General features: G+C 38.5%; 1 protein-coding gene across 1 annotated transcript in view; it reads right to left on the reverse strand.

Annotated features, from left to right (window-relative positions):
- The window catches only part of NELL1 (neural EGFL like 1), a 209,023-nt gene that overhangs the window by 111,348 nt on the left and 84,326 nt on the right, over positions 1-13,349 (reverse strand). The gene's annotated exons all lie outside the window — the stretch shown is intronic.

Raw genomic sequence — 13,349 nt, forward strand, 5'->3', positions numbered from 1 at the left:
TCCAGTTATTTATATTGTGTTAAATAAGGGGAAAAAATTTCTATTCATTTGAAACTAAAATTCATTTGTCTCCAAACATTTAATGAGAGAGGATGGTTCAGCTCATTTCCAAATTCATCATCTGCTGCACATTATTGAATATCCAATAATGCCAATACTAACCAAGAAATGACCAGCACAATCTGTTAGCTCACAGACTGAGCTGACAATTTCCTGGTGTACTCAAAACACAATCCTAGGTACTCCTGACAACCAAAACAGTGTTTGGTAAAAGCTCTACATCTTCACAATATTTAATGTTCTGTAGCCTTTTATGTAAAATTAGCAAGGTTCTAATTGGTAAAAAGGACATTGGTGCACAGCAGCTCCAGTTTTGTCAAGCTTCAGCTGCCCACAAGGCAAGTCATGTTTTAGCCAAATTTGGTATTGTTTGTACAGAAAAAATCATCAGATTATCACCACACATAGTGGCACTGTCAGGCTCTGAACTGATTTTCATAGAAAAGAGCAACTGAAAATGATGCTTTACATTCTTCCACAAACTGGATGCACTTCAGATTGCTACTGACCTTTTCAACAGCACTGATTGAGCTAACTAGACTGAAAGTTGGAAAGCAAATAAAGTCACCAAAGGGGTAATGGGTTAAAAAAGCCTCCAGAACAGAGCAGAAGGCCCGACCTTCAAAGGTTAATGTCACTTGTGCCCAAGTAAATGGAGGAAATGTTTCATGACCGAAACAGCGCTTCCTAAACAGACATTATATAATTCCAGTGAAACAAAGTGCTTAACCAAAAAAATAACTCACATGCATGAACTGGTGTCTTAAGAGACTGAACCAACTGTTTACATAGATTCCAGTTTTTACATAGATTCCAGTTTTTAACAATGATCTTCATCTTCCCACAGGCTTGCCCGGTTTTCCGTTTTGTCAGTTAAGTGACAATAAAAGTCCATGTAAGTACTGCAAAATTCCTCTCACCTAAGAAACTCACAATGGAAAACAATGCCCATATTCTAGCCGTAAGGAAGAGCTTTGTGGAGAAAAACTAATCAGGACCATTCCTACTCCTGGAGGCAGGAATGCACCACAACAAACTCCGGCTGCCATGGCATCCTCATGTATGCCAACTAACAACTCAGACCTGTCACTGGGGAGCACTGAATCAACTCTGCACAAAACTGTGTTCTACTGCCTTACGGATGGGGGACTCAAAAGCTAGGAAACAAAACCCTCAGTGACCTTCTCCTGAGGGAACAGAAAAAGCAGGAACGGCAAGAGCCACTCCTTGAACACCCGCCTCAATAGCTGGCAGGTCTAAGTTCATCATCTCCTCCCTGGGAAGCAGAAGCACCAGCAGGCACTGAGTCCTGGCACCAGCACTGGGCAAGCAGAGTGGAGGTGTGCTGCCCCAGGAAACCACCTCTGTGCCCAAGCCAGGGCCGGCCCCGAGGCACACAGGCACTGCTCAGTGCAAACTCTGCAAGTTGGGTGCTCTCTGTTTTTGCAGAACACAGCAAGTCTCTGAGCTAACACTAGCTCACATTTAAATAAGATGTTACTGTGTGTTCCTATAATTATCTCAGCACTAACAGCCACCAAGACGTACAGACACAGCCCCTGGTGAAAGCTTGAAGGGAAAATATAAGTCATAAAAATTAGGGAAACAAAATAATAAAATGAAAAAGAGAAGTAAACAATCCTAAGGAAGATGAGAGACAAAAAGGAGTTTGCATTTTTGCATTGTCAATTTTATCCCAATTATTTTCAAGCACTTTCTTAAGCCTGTAAGTGGAGATAAAATAATATTCTACTATTAAACACAGTGATGCCTACAGGGACATGTTATATGCATCATGCATATAAGGCATACACAGCCTCAGCAAGTGAGTTCAGGGCAAGTTATAAACAAGCCAAGATATAAACACTGCAAACATCTTCAACAAAAGCAATTTAAAAAAATAGGTTAATATAATGCAATTAGTCAGAAAACATCCATAGCAGGAAGGAAAACTAAGATTCTAATTTAGAAATTAAAATTTTAAAGAAAGTGATAAGGACAAATATTGAAAAATTTTCTACTGAGCACCCAAAGAGTATGTTGAAATTTACCCTTCAGACATGAAGAACAGATACACCAACTGGAAAAATGAGAAGTTATCTTTTTTTGGACAAAACCACTGAATACTAAAACTATTATAAGAGTCAGCAAATCAACAGGAAACTATCAATATAAGGATTACCTTTGTAGATGCTGTACATATATTTGTACAGATTTCAATTATTTAAATCAAAGTCTTACTAACTTTTCTTATAACTCTTTTTACCAGCCTGCAAAAAGATACAGGTACACAGAAGCAGATCATTAAATGGGGGTAGCCATATTAAAAAAATAAATTTTTGAGATTAATTTTAGAGGCAGCTACCTACCTAAATGAAATTGATTTGTCTGTCAAAAATCTTACAGACTAAGAGGAATTCTCTTTCTAAAAATTAAATATGTACATGAATATTTTATAGAATGTCTGCCCTCAGCTGTCAATAACATTTAGAAAATAAAACTGGAAAAAAACCCAACAACTTATTTATTGCTGTGTAAGCAGTTTGATTACTTTTCTACACTCACTTTGGCTGATTTTGTGGTATCATTCCTTGTATAATCCTGCATCCAGTAAACTTTACAATACCCTGGCAAAACAACAAAGGATGCTGCTACCGCTATTATCCCAGTTTCCAGGCAGTAAACCAAACCAGCCAAACTGGCCGAGATACACAGCACCAAACACACAGATCTTACATACAACTGGGCCCAGCTTCCTCTTCTTACTAGAACAGTGCAAGCAGAAGAAAGCAGCCTCATTTTTAGTTTCAATTAAAATACATCTCCTCATGCAAAACAATAAATAATATGTTGTTGTTTTGCTTAAATAAATCAATAAATGTGTTTCCATAAATGAAGTGCATTGAAAGAAAACCCCAAGTAAATGAATTTTTATTTGAAAATAAAACTTGACATAAATACGTAAAATGTCTATAGTTATTAAATTTGTTGTCTAAAATTGTCCAAATATATTAAAATTGTTATATGCCAGTGTATCCCTGCTACATCTGGATAATGTCAAAAGCTCAATGCCTTTTAATGAATTCAGAATAGACTGCACTTAATGCAGCCATAGCCTGCACCATCACCATACAATGCAATTCCAAATTATCTGAACAGAAGCTGTAAGGAGAAATGCTCGTCAAGGATGAAAAATATGCATGCTGAAATAGCAAAAAAAGAGTAGAGAGCAAACCAAATACCAAAGCCTGAGGTTAGTAATAATGTCTTTTCCAATAATTTCTTAACTTCTGTGCTTTGTTTTTCACACGCACATTAACTTTGGATACCCAGAACCAAATCAGTAAGTCTGTTATTAAATCTTGCAGAGAAAAATGTGTCCGTATAAACTGACATTTGCCATGAGTTTAGAGGCTCTTGTATTTTTAGAACCAATTTTGTTTACCTTCTACTGCAAACAAAATATATTCACATAAGGGAAAATACAATAGTAATATTTACTGGAGCAGCCTCCAGCTATGCTATCACCAAGGGCAAAACATACTTGCTACTAAAAATAATTTTTAAAAATATTTTTATATTAAGCCAAATTATATCTTCCATTTGGTTTTGGTGTTTTACTTCTTGAGGTTTTTTTCTACTGAAGGATAAAATCCTCATTTCCTTCAGTAGTTTCAAAACCAAAAAATCCGTAACAATTGTGGGGAGAAAGGAGTGATTGTTAGGTTTGTTGCCCTTTTTGGTTTTCTTCTGCAACAAAGTTTAGGTAGAGCAAATCCTTTAAGGTTAATCATACAACTGGTCAACACAGAATATCTGCTAGATGTCCTTTTCTGGATGCAGCAAAGCTGCTGTAGTTTGACTTACATTACAGAGCTGGGCACTGTAAGTCTCCTGGCTCTCCAAAGCCCCCACCTTTCATTTTCACCTTCTCTGTAAAGGTGTCATTCTCCTCACCTGTTACCTTCTCCCAGGATGGCTGCTGTGGCTTCACAGCCAGGCAAAGTGCCACAGTGTCCCCAAGGTCACTGCCCACTGGCTCAGCATCTCCTCAGGAAGGACCAGAGCTTCAGACACACATGTACCCAAGCAGCTGAAAAGGCTTAAAAGCTTTTTAAAAAAAACTTCTTAGAGACACCATGGCAATGAGAACAGTTCCCAAGGAGTTTAATGCTATTTTTTCCCAAGATCCCTAACATCTATATACAAACCTGAACAAAGTGATTTTCTACACTCATTTCACTCTGTCTGTTACCTCTGGTCTCTACATTCTCTAGCCTTAGATCAGCTCCACATCCTTCATGCAGGTTTCTCTAGTAAATCAGGTTTTTTTCTTATCTTCTCAAAACTGAGGGGGGTGGAAGGTGTTCTTTGCAGTCTGTAAGAGATCGTGCTGTAGGACAAGTGCGTTTGTTTCCCTCGTCTGACCCACCCATGCCAACATTTAGGCAGCCTCAAAACAGGATCTGTTGCTCTACTATTGCCGGCACAGACTTTGAAGCAAACAGATGAAATCATTTACAACATGCAATTTTACACAGCTAGAATCAAGCCCAGTCCAACATGCTCTCTCTAAACTGGCTGTGAGAACTTCCAGTTTGAAAAGGGACTCCATGCCCCCAGATCATTCTTTAAGAGAGACAGATTGAGCACCAAATCCACACATCAAGTTTGTTCCAAGTAGCTGAAAAAAATGTTAAGCGCCAGCATTTAAAAGACATTCTCTTTTTCTCATTTCAAAACATTAAACAATGCAAAATAATTGCCCTCTCTGCAAACCCAAGCACTGCCAAAGGTAACCACAGAGACTCAACAGCATCTAAAATGACCCTCCAGTGCTTTTGATGCAGGTCAAGATGACAGAATCAGAAAAAAATTAGGCTGGAAGTTAACTGGAGGTTTTCTATGTCAACTCCCTTTTGAACTTCACAGGCCCCTGGGAGAGGTGCAGCTGTCAGACCCCGGGTAACCAAAGGCTGTTGTGTTGCAATGGGAAAACTCCATTCCCCATGTATACATAAACACTCACACATCACTTTTTTAACTGCCTCAAAACAGGATCTGTTGCTCTACTATTGCCGGCACAGACTTTGAAGCAAACAGATGAAATCATTTACAACATGCAATTTTACACAGCCAGAATCAAGCCCATTCCAACATGCTCTCTCTAAACTGGCTGTGAGAACTTCCAATTTGAAAAGGGACTCCATGCCCCCAGGTCATTCTTTAAGAGAGATTGAGCACCAAATCCACACATCAAGTTTGTTCCAAGTAGCTGAAAAAAATGTTAAGCGCCAGCATTTAAAAGACATTCTCTTTTTCTCATTTCAAAACATTAAACAATGCAAAATAATTGCCCTCTCTGCAAACCCAAGCACTGCCAAAGGTAACCACAGAGACTCAACAGCATCTAAAATGACCCTCCAGTGCTTTTGATGCAGGTCAAGATGACAGAATCAGAAAAAAATTAGGCTGGAAGTTAACTGGAGGTTTTCTATGTCAACTCCCTTTTGAACTTCACAGGCCCCTGAGAGAGGTGCAGCTGTCAGACCCCGGGTAACCAAAGGCTGTTGTGTTGCAATGGGAAAACTCCATTCCCCATGTATACATAAACACTCACACATCACTTTTTTAACTATTCCAGTTATGCTCCAGACTTTTAAAAAGGTAGAACTTCAACCTTTAGGTTTTGAGAGCTAAGCACACAATTTTTAGCAACTTGTATAAAACTACTGGTAAGTGGTTTCCATCCAAGTCCAAGCAAAACCTCCTCATTATATACAAACATTTCTCAGTATTCTTCAGTCCAGCTCAAGCACAAGCGAACTTCTGATCTTCACTGGAAGAACAATGCTGATTTTTTTCTTTCCTTTGCTGCCAAATGTTTGATGTAAGCACTTGTCTGGTTTAAACCACCAGAACTCCACCAAAAACTCTTTCAAATGTTTCCCTTTTTCACTGATGCCAGCAGGAATGAGACATGGGCTATACCGTATCATAATTTGAAAAAGAAAAAAAAAAAAAAAGTATTTTGAAAATATCAGGATCATTACAAGGGCTTAATGAGTAAAGACCAGCAAAAACTCTTTCTGCTGACAGTGTGGAGGACATACCCACCCATACTGATTGCAAGGATTTCTCCCTCTTGCACTGCTGGAACAGCCAGGGGGACAATTTGCTTTAAAGGTGCAGCAGGATGCTCTGCCTGGAGTGGGGGTAAAACAACAGGAACGATGCCCTGTTTACAGAGTTGTCTGTGGCAGAAGGAGAAGGGGCCTCTTGCTGCTTTTGGTGCTGAGGAACACTGAAACCAGCCTGACTCATCAAGCCCAGAGTCCAACCTCCCCACAGGGAGGTGAAGATGTGGCAGACCTGGTAAAGTGCCCGATAAAGGAAACAACAATGACACCACTGATAACTGGAGGTGCTGGGCTGACACAGCTGGCCAGGATACACATGACTGCTATGGGTGGTTGTTGGTATGGGTGAATAACATCAATTTCTACTGCTTTTAATATAACTTTAACATCATTCCTTTGATATTGCTTCAGAAATAGTGAATTATACAATACTAGTAGCCACCACTGCCTTTATTCTGTAGTAAATAATTCCGATTAACATCTTTTAGTCTAAACACTATCATTATAAATAACTTATTTTTATATAAATATATCTAGTTTGCCATCCTTAACCCTGTGGAACAAAGATACATTAAGTTTCAATTACACCTACCCAATCCTTTGGACTCAAACCTCTGACCAATTCTGGTGCTAAGCCTGGGTCCAGCTGCACCCAGTCTCCTCTCTGAGAAAGAGTTTAGAAAGCAAGGGGGCCCTTCTGTACCTCCTGACTAAACAGGAGGGCTTCTCTAATAAACCTTGTCTGAAGCTCCCATCCTGCACACAATGAAGGGTCATTACAGTGAAAAAGATAATTACACTGACACTGAAGGAACATGCAATAGCATTTTTCTCTCTCTACTGGCCAGCTTTTAAGTCAGATTCTACTATGATTAGCAGCCAACAACACGGCACTGGGTTTTCATTAACACATCTATCAAATTATATCCTGTACAATTCAGGAGAATGCAACCCTAACATGTATGAACATTTATTGATTTGGGGACACAAGATCCACAATCTCTTCATGTGAACAAAAATTTCAACATCTTCAGAGCAGGAATTTCACTGCCATCCTGAAGGGTGAGGATTTTTTTTCCTTTAATAGCAATGATTATAATTTGTTCAAATGTGAGTTACTAACACAAGAACTGACAGTTGCAAGCCTGAATTCCTTGGGAGCCACAGTTATTTATGACACTTTATTACAACAACAAAACATGTGGTTACCTTATTAGAAATTAGAGTTTATTTTCATATAAATCTTAGCATGACATTACACCAAAAGAACTAAAGTTACTCCAGGGGATGGCAAGTAATTCCACTTTCTAGGTTTCTGTAGCTGGAATATTATTTTAAACTAATTAACTTGTAAATATTAAGCAGCTTTGATAACAGAAATAATCTATCCAGAGCCATATAAGGCACAAACATCACCTTGCAAAAAACTCTTAAATCTTCTTAGGATAAAAATTTTAGTATTTTGCTTGAACTCTTTCTGTCCACTGGCAAGAACATAATCTCTGCCTTGAATTTACCAACATCCAATGAACTTGAGAGGAAAAGGGTCTATTTTGGTTTTAATTCAGTCTCCTCCACTGGCAGCTCATAGCATAAGGAATTTGCAGTCTCATTTATTAAAATCCATATACCCACAAAGGTAGGACAACAACTGACAAGTGCCTGCCTTTGGATTATGTTATAAAAGATGATTTTGAGTTCATCTGATGGTTAAGGGTATAATTTTAAATAAAAAGTCTCTCTCTATGGAAACAGTAGGCAGAACAAATATATTATTTGTATTATATCACCAGGAGAAATTACTTTCATTGATAAATAGGATTACCTACATAGTAGAAGCTTAAATTTGACACTGTTAGGTAACTGAAATCTTAAAAAGTAGGTTAACAAGTGTCTTTCAAAGAAAACTTTTTAAAAAGCAACCTGACATCAAGTTAGGTGTCATAAAAGGCATGTGGGGGGCTTGTTTGTGGGCTTTGGCATTGCAGGGGTGGTTTTGGGTTTTGCTTTGTAAATCCCCATGAGGACTTTGTTCCAACTGAACCACTGCCATTAATGTTGTCTTTGATACAGAGATGATGATTTGACTGTAACATTTTCAGATTCTTCTCATGCCTTCCCCTTTTCTATGGATTCTGCACAGAGAAAAAAAAATCAGCACATTTACCATCAATATCTGTCCCAACTCCTTCACTTCATGAAATCACCTGAAACATGCACAGTTCTGTATATGTATCTGTATCCTCACACCTATGAACAGAATGTAAGTTTATCACAGCACACAGAACAACGTTCTGCAGGAATCAGACATCTAGTGATGCAGCTTTTCTGAGAGTACAGCAAGCAGAAGGATTATCATTAAAAGCTGACCCAGAAGTCAAGTCAATGGACCCCATCCAAAACCACAGTTGTACATCACTGCCACACAGAAGGTTTATATGGTACCACCATAAAATGTTAATGTCACCTCCCAAGCCACAGTGCAGTGAAATTAGAACAGCTGCAGTGAAATCACTACAGAAGAGGAGGGAAAACTCAACAAAATTCACCTTATTTTATAGAGCAAGAAAAACACCAGCTGTGAAAACTCAGTGGATTGCCAGCAGACTTCTACTCTGAGGGCCATATGCAGGACGGGGTTTATTCTTCTTTCAGTTCCAATGGCTTGAGAAAAGGTCTGCACACTGAACAGTTATTTATGCACAGAATGTGATGAGTCAAAGGATTAAATATTCGAGGTAAGCTTTATGAGTCTCTCACCTTCAAAACTATAACAGAAGCCCCACTTTATGATGAAAGGGTTTTTTGTTCCACTATATTTTGCAATAGAAGTAAACTTTTTTTTCTCACTCAAGCATGCTGATAGTTATGTCTTTGCATTTGGAACTAAACCATTAATCTAAAAAGGTTAATTTTTCCTGATTTCTGCAATATTGGGGAAAAACCCCATCTTCTTCTGTGTGTTGTAAATTTTTTTCTAAGTGACTTTCAGAAAAAAAACATTTTCTGACAAAACCTACACTAATGTACCCTCAGAACAGATATTTTCAATATCTATCTTTCTGTAATGGATTTCCTGACTACATGTGGTATCAAGTTCAAAGGAAAAGAAACTGAAAGCAATAAAGACCACTGTAAGTGTCTGGAACCTACTTGAAATTGCAAGCAAATTAAATATGGTTTTATTTTTACAATAGCTAGCAACAAAGTCATGAGATTTCAAGCACACCAGGCAGACATTCTGCCAGGTCCCCATACTGCATGCTTGGATCCATGCTCAGTGGAAAATGAACACTCAGTTTCCTCCCTAAGCTTTCATTCGGCTTTATTTCATCTTCCCAAAATCTGCCAAGCCCAATAAAATTATCACAACTCTTCCTTAGAGCACAAAGTAGTCAGATTTTCTGAATTTGGCTAGCATTTCAGAGCTTATGTGATATGTTTTTGAAATGAGCAATAATTTGTTAACAACAGATTAAATAACACTTTTGGAGCACAGAAGGGAAAGAGCGACTGAGTCATGTTCCTTCTGAAAGTCATGTGTGCTTCTAGAGCATCCCATCAAGTTCAAAAATGGCATAAATTTTCACAAATGTTAAGGTATTTCATTCATCACTCTTTAAGCTGATGTAACAGCACTAAGGTGAGGGTCAGGTAATACACGAATTGTCCTAGAGAGCACACTTAGGTACAGAGGGAAAGAATACAATAGAGTCATAAAATGAAAACATTCATCTTGCAGGTCCACTTCTGTGAACGGATCTTTTCTTATATGACACCTGTCACCACAGACCATTCTCTGGTGACACTGGCTGAGCACATGCTGTACAACGTGACAAGACACCTTGTGGTATGCCAGTGTACCCCTTCTATGAGATGCTTCTTGGGGGTGCAAAGGATAGCTAAGGTTAACCCTGATTTTCTTGTTCCATGCACTCTTGTCAGTGAGAAGAAGCATGCATTTGTCCTGTGCTATCTATCCCACTTCAGATTTTAGCAGTACTCACAATGGATCAGATCTCAACATCTCCAAGGTAAAAATCACTTTTGTACCAACATAACTTTGCAGGTAGAAAGGGGCTGTAAATGTTTCAAGCGAAGAAGGTAATAAAGAATGGGGAGCTGAAATGTGGCAGAGAAATACTATTTTTTTCCACTTTACTGTGAAATATATAGCAGAAATTCTTTTCAGAAGAGATGGCCCTTTGCCTGTTATCTAAAAAGCAAGCATCAGCATGCTAGATAGCAACAACCCTGGCTTCCAGCTGATGAGGCTCGATTTTCCTTTATCATGCCTGAACTTCAGACTCCCCAGGTGCTGACCCTTTCCTGTCTCTCAGTTCATAGTACTGTACTATTATTCGCAAATTAGTCACAGACCACAGAGGTTTTCAACTCTGAAGAAGTACTGGCAGGTACTAAGAGTAGAAGTATTGGCAGGTTTCATAGTACTGTACTATTATTCGCAAATTAGTCACAGACCACAGAGGTTTTCAACTCTGAAGAAGTACATTAGAGTAGAAGTATTGGCAGGTCTGCTGCACACATCGCACAGCACACCTGGAACAATCAGCACCAGGCAGACTCAAAGAGATTTCCCATTTTGGTCCCGGCTGGACATGCCTGCTGCCCGTGTGGCACTAACACACATGCAACTTCCTGTGCTCAGCACAAGTGTCCACCTGCCCTGTCCTGAGAAGCCAGAGCTGCAAGTGTGCACACACTGCTGCAGCTGGAATGTTGAGTCCTGCAGGCCTTGGACTTGGCTAGCTCACCTGCGTGAGTCCCAGGATTTATCCATGCCTATGTGACAAAGGAACACTGGTTCCACATCTGTGCCTAAGTGTCCACAGCTATAGGTAAACCTCAGACAACATGATTAATAGAAATGTTTCTACACGTCTCTTTTCAAAAGACCAATGCTGTAATTAAGTCTTATATGCAAGAAAAACAGCCAAATGTCAGAAAAACAGAAAAAGCCCAACTTTTCTGGTTTTAAGTAAAATATATTGCTTTTATATAACACAGAGAATCTCCACTTATCTCCTTCATTCATCACAAGCTTCATTTACTTGCTTGCTTTCAGAAACAGTCTTCCCTCAACACATCTGTTATTTCAAAAATGGAATGCATATAGTGAGTGGTTATCTTATATGTACATCTTGACATAAGAAGCTTCTAAGTACTTGAAAAGTAGTTGCTGAGAATTAATAGTGAAAGCCTCTCAGGTTTTTATTATTTATTTTACAAATTTGTTGATGCCAATTCTCTGATAAAAGTTAGAATATTTTTAATTTATTTTCCACTGTATTGCTAATGTGACTATGCAAAGTTAAAAAAGAGACAAATGCTTATGAAAAAAGCAGAGCAGACTCAAACACAATACTTCAGAGATCATACAAAATCAAAATGATGCCGAACTCCAGCAGGATAAAACTGTAAGAGCAAGAAGAAATAACAGTAAAATCATATGTAAGGTAAAATAATACTATAAATCACAATTCACATGCACAACTACTTCAAGTACATTGGAAGAGATGAGAAATCTGGAAAGCTGCAAGTTAATGATCTGGAGCACTCTAAACTAAGGTGCCACTTTACCAGCACATACCTCGAGTTTGAAATAATTTAACCTTCCATCTCAAAGGAAATAGTAATCTTACATGTCCAGAGTTGAAAGGCTTAGCAAAGACTAAGACAAATTCAGAGCTACAGCTGAGCATGAGCTCTTCCTTGCTTCCACAGGTGTTTTGTATGTTTAGTATTTGTTGCTCAGGTGTTTTGAGTATTTAATCCTTACATACAGAAATTCAAAACAGTAAAAGAAAATCCATACTATTTCAACCTCCTGCTAAACTGTACCTTCAGACATGTGCCTTTGCTCTCATTTGTTTAAATCACAGCTTCACCATGCATTTGAGACTATTGTACAACCAACTATGAAATGGTTGTATTTAGCAGATTAAACACATAGATGAGAGGAATGAAGTTAGCGAGGCGTAAAAAGAAATTCTGCAGAAAGAAGAGGAAGGAGGAGTGGAAGGAAGCTCTTCACAGGGCTGAAAGAAGTCACCTCTTGCCTAATCAATTTGTCAGTCTGTAGCTCCCTTGCTCAAGGGCCCCTCTCCTGTGTTACCTCCAGAGAACTACACTCCTTCTAGCAAATATAGAATTTCATAAAATGCAGAAAGGAACACCCTCCTCTATCCCATGGTCTCCGGCAGCAAAAGCAGCTGTTTGTTCTGTTGCCTCATGTTTCACCCACATACACAGAAGTCAGGGATTTAATTTGCCCTTCCAAAAATTTATGCAGCACAGACCCAGGTATGTTGAAATTCCTGTCAATTTCTTTAAAACAGCTTTTTTTTTTTTTTTCCACTATTACTACCACTAATGTACTGCCAATATCTCCAAACTCACTTGGGTCAAGATGTTTAAATTTTTTCCACAGAAGGAAAAAGGGACAGTCTGACACAGACCCAGGTATGTTGCAATTCCTGTTAATTTCTTTAAAACAGCTTTTTTTTTTCCACCATTACTACCACTAACTGCCAATATCTCCAAACTCGCTTGGGTCAAGATGTTTAAATTTTTTCCACAGAAGGAAAAAGGGACAGTCTGTGTCTAGGAAAATAGAAATACTAAGCACTGTCATTATTTAAAACAGCAAAGAAGAACCCAGCTAATACTGGGTTATGTATCATAGCTGATAAACAGCCTGTCCTCTGATGTCCAAGAAGTCCTTGTAGTACGTAAAAAGCAGTTGTTCAGTTTTTTTGTACAAAAATGTTTCTCTCTATACACAATATATCTGCTGCCTACCTTTAAGAACACATGTGGGAACTGTTGTCCCAGTCACTGAAAGTGAATATAATGGACCATTCAAATTAATGTTTGCAGAGAAATTACTAAACACCATAAGATTTAAAGCTGCACTTTACTGAACATATTTATAAAATGCTATTTCAAGCCATCCTGTTCACTTGTATACACTAAGAAGCCCTTTTAAGAATCCAGGATCATTTAAGCGCAATCCACACACGTCTTTTTTTATTCTTTCATCCTTAGTCCTCAGTATTTCAATTCTTATGCTGTATTTTAACAGCTTGTCAAAAATGCCATCCCCTTCCATCACCAGTACTATTGCAA

The sequence above is a fragment of the Pyrgilauda ruficollis genome, unplaced genomic scaffold (assembly GCF_017590135.1).
Source record: "Pyrgilauda ruficollis isolate IOZ18807 unplaced genomic scaffold, ASM1759013v1 scaffold156, whole genome shotgun sequence".
In the NCBI taxonomy this organism is placed as follows: Eukaryota; Metazoa; Chordata; class Aves; order Passeriformes; family Passeridae; genus Pyrgilauda; species Pyrgilauda ruficollis.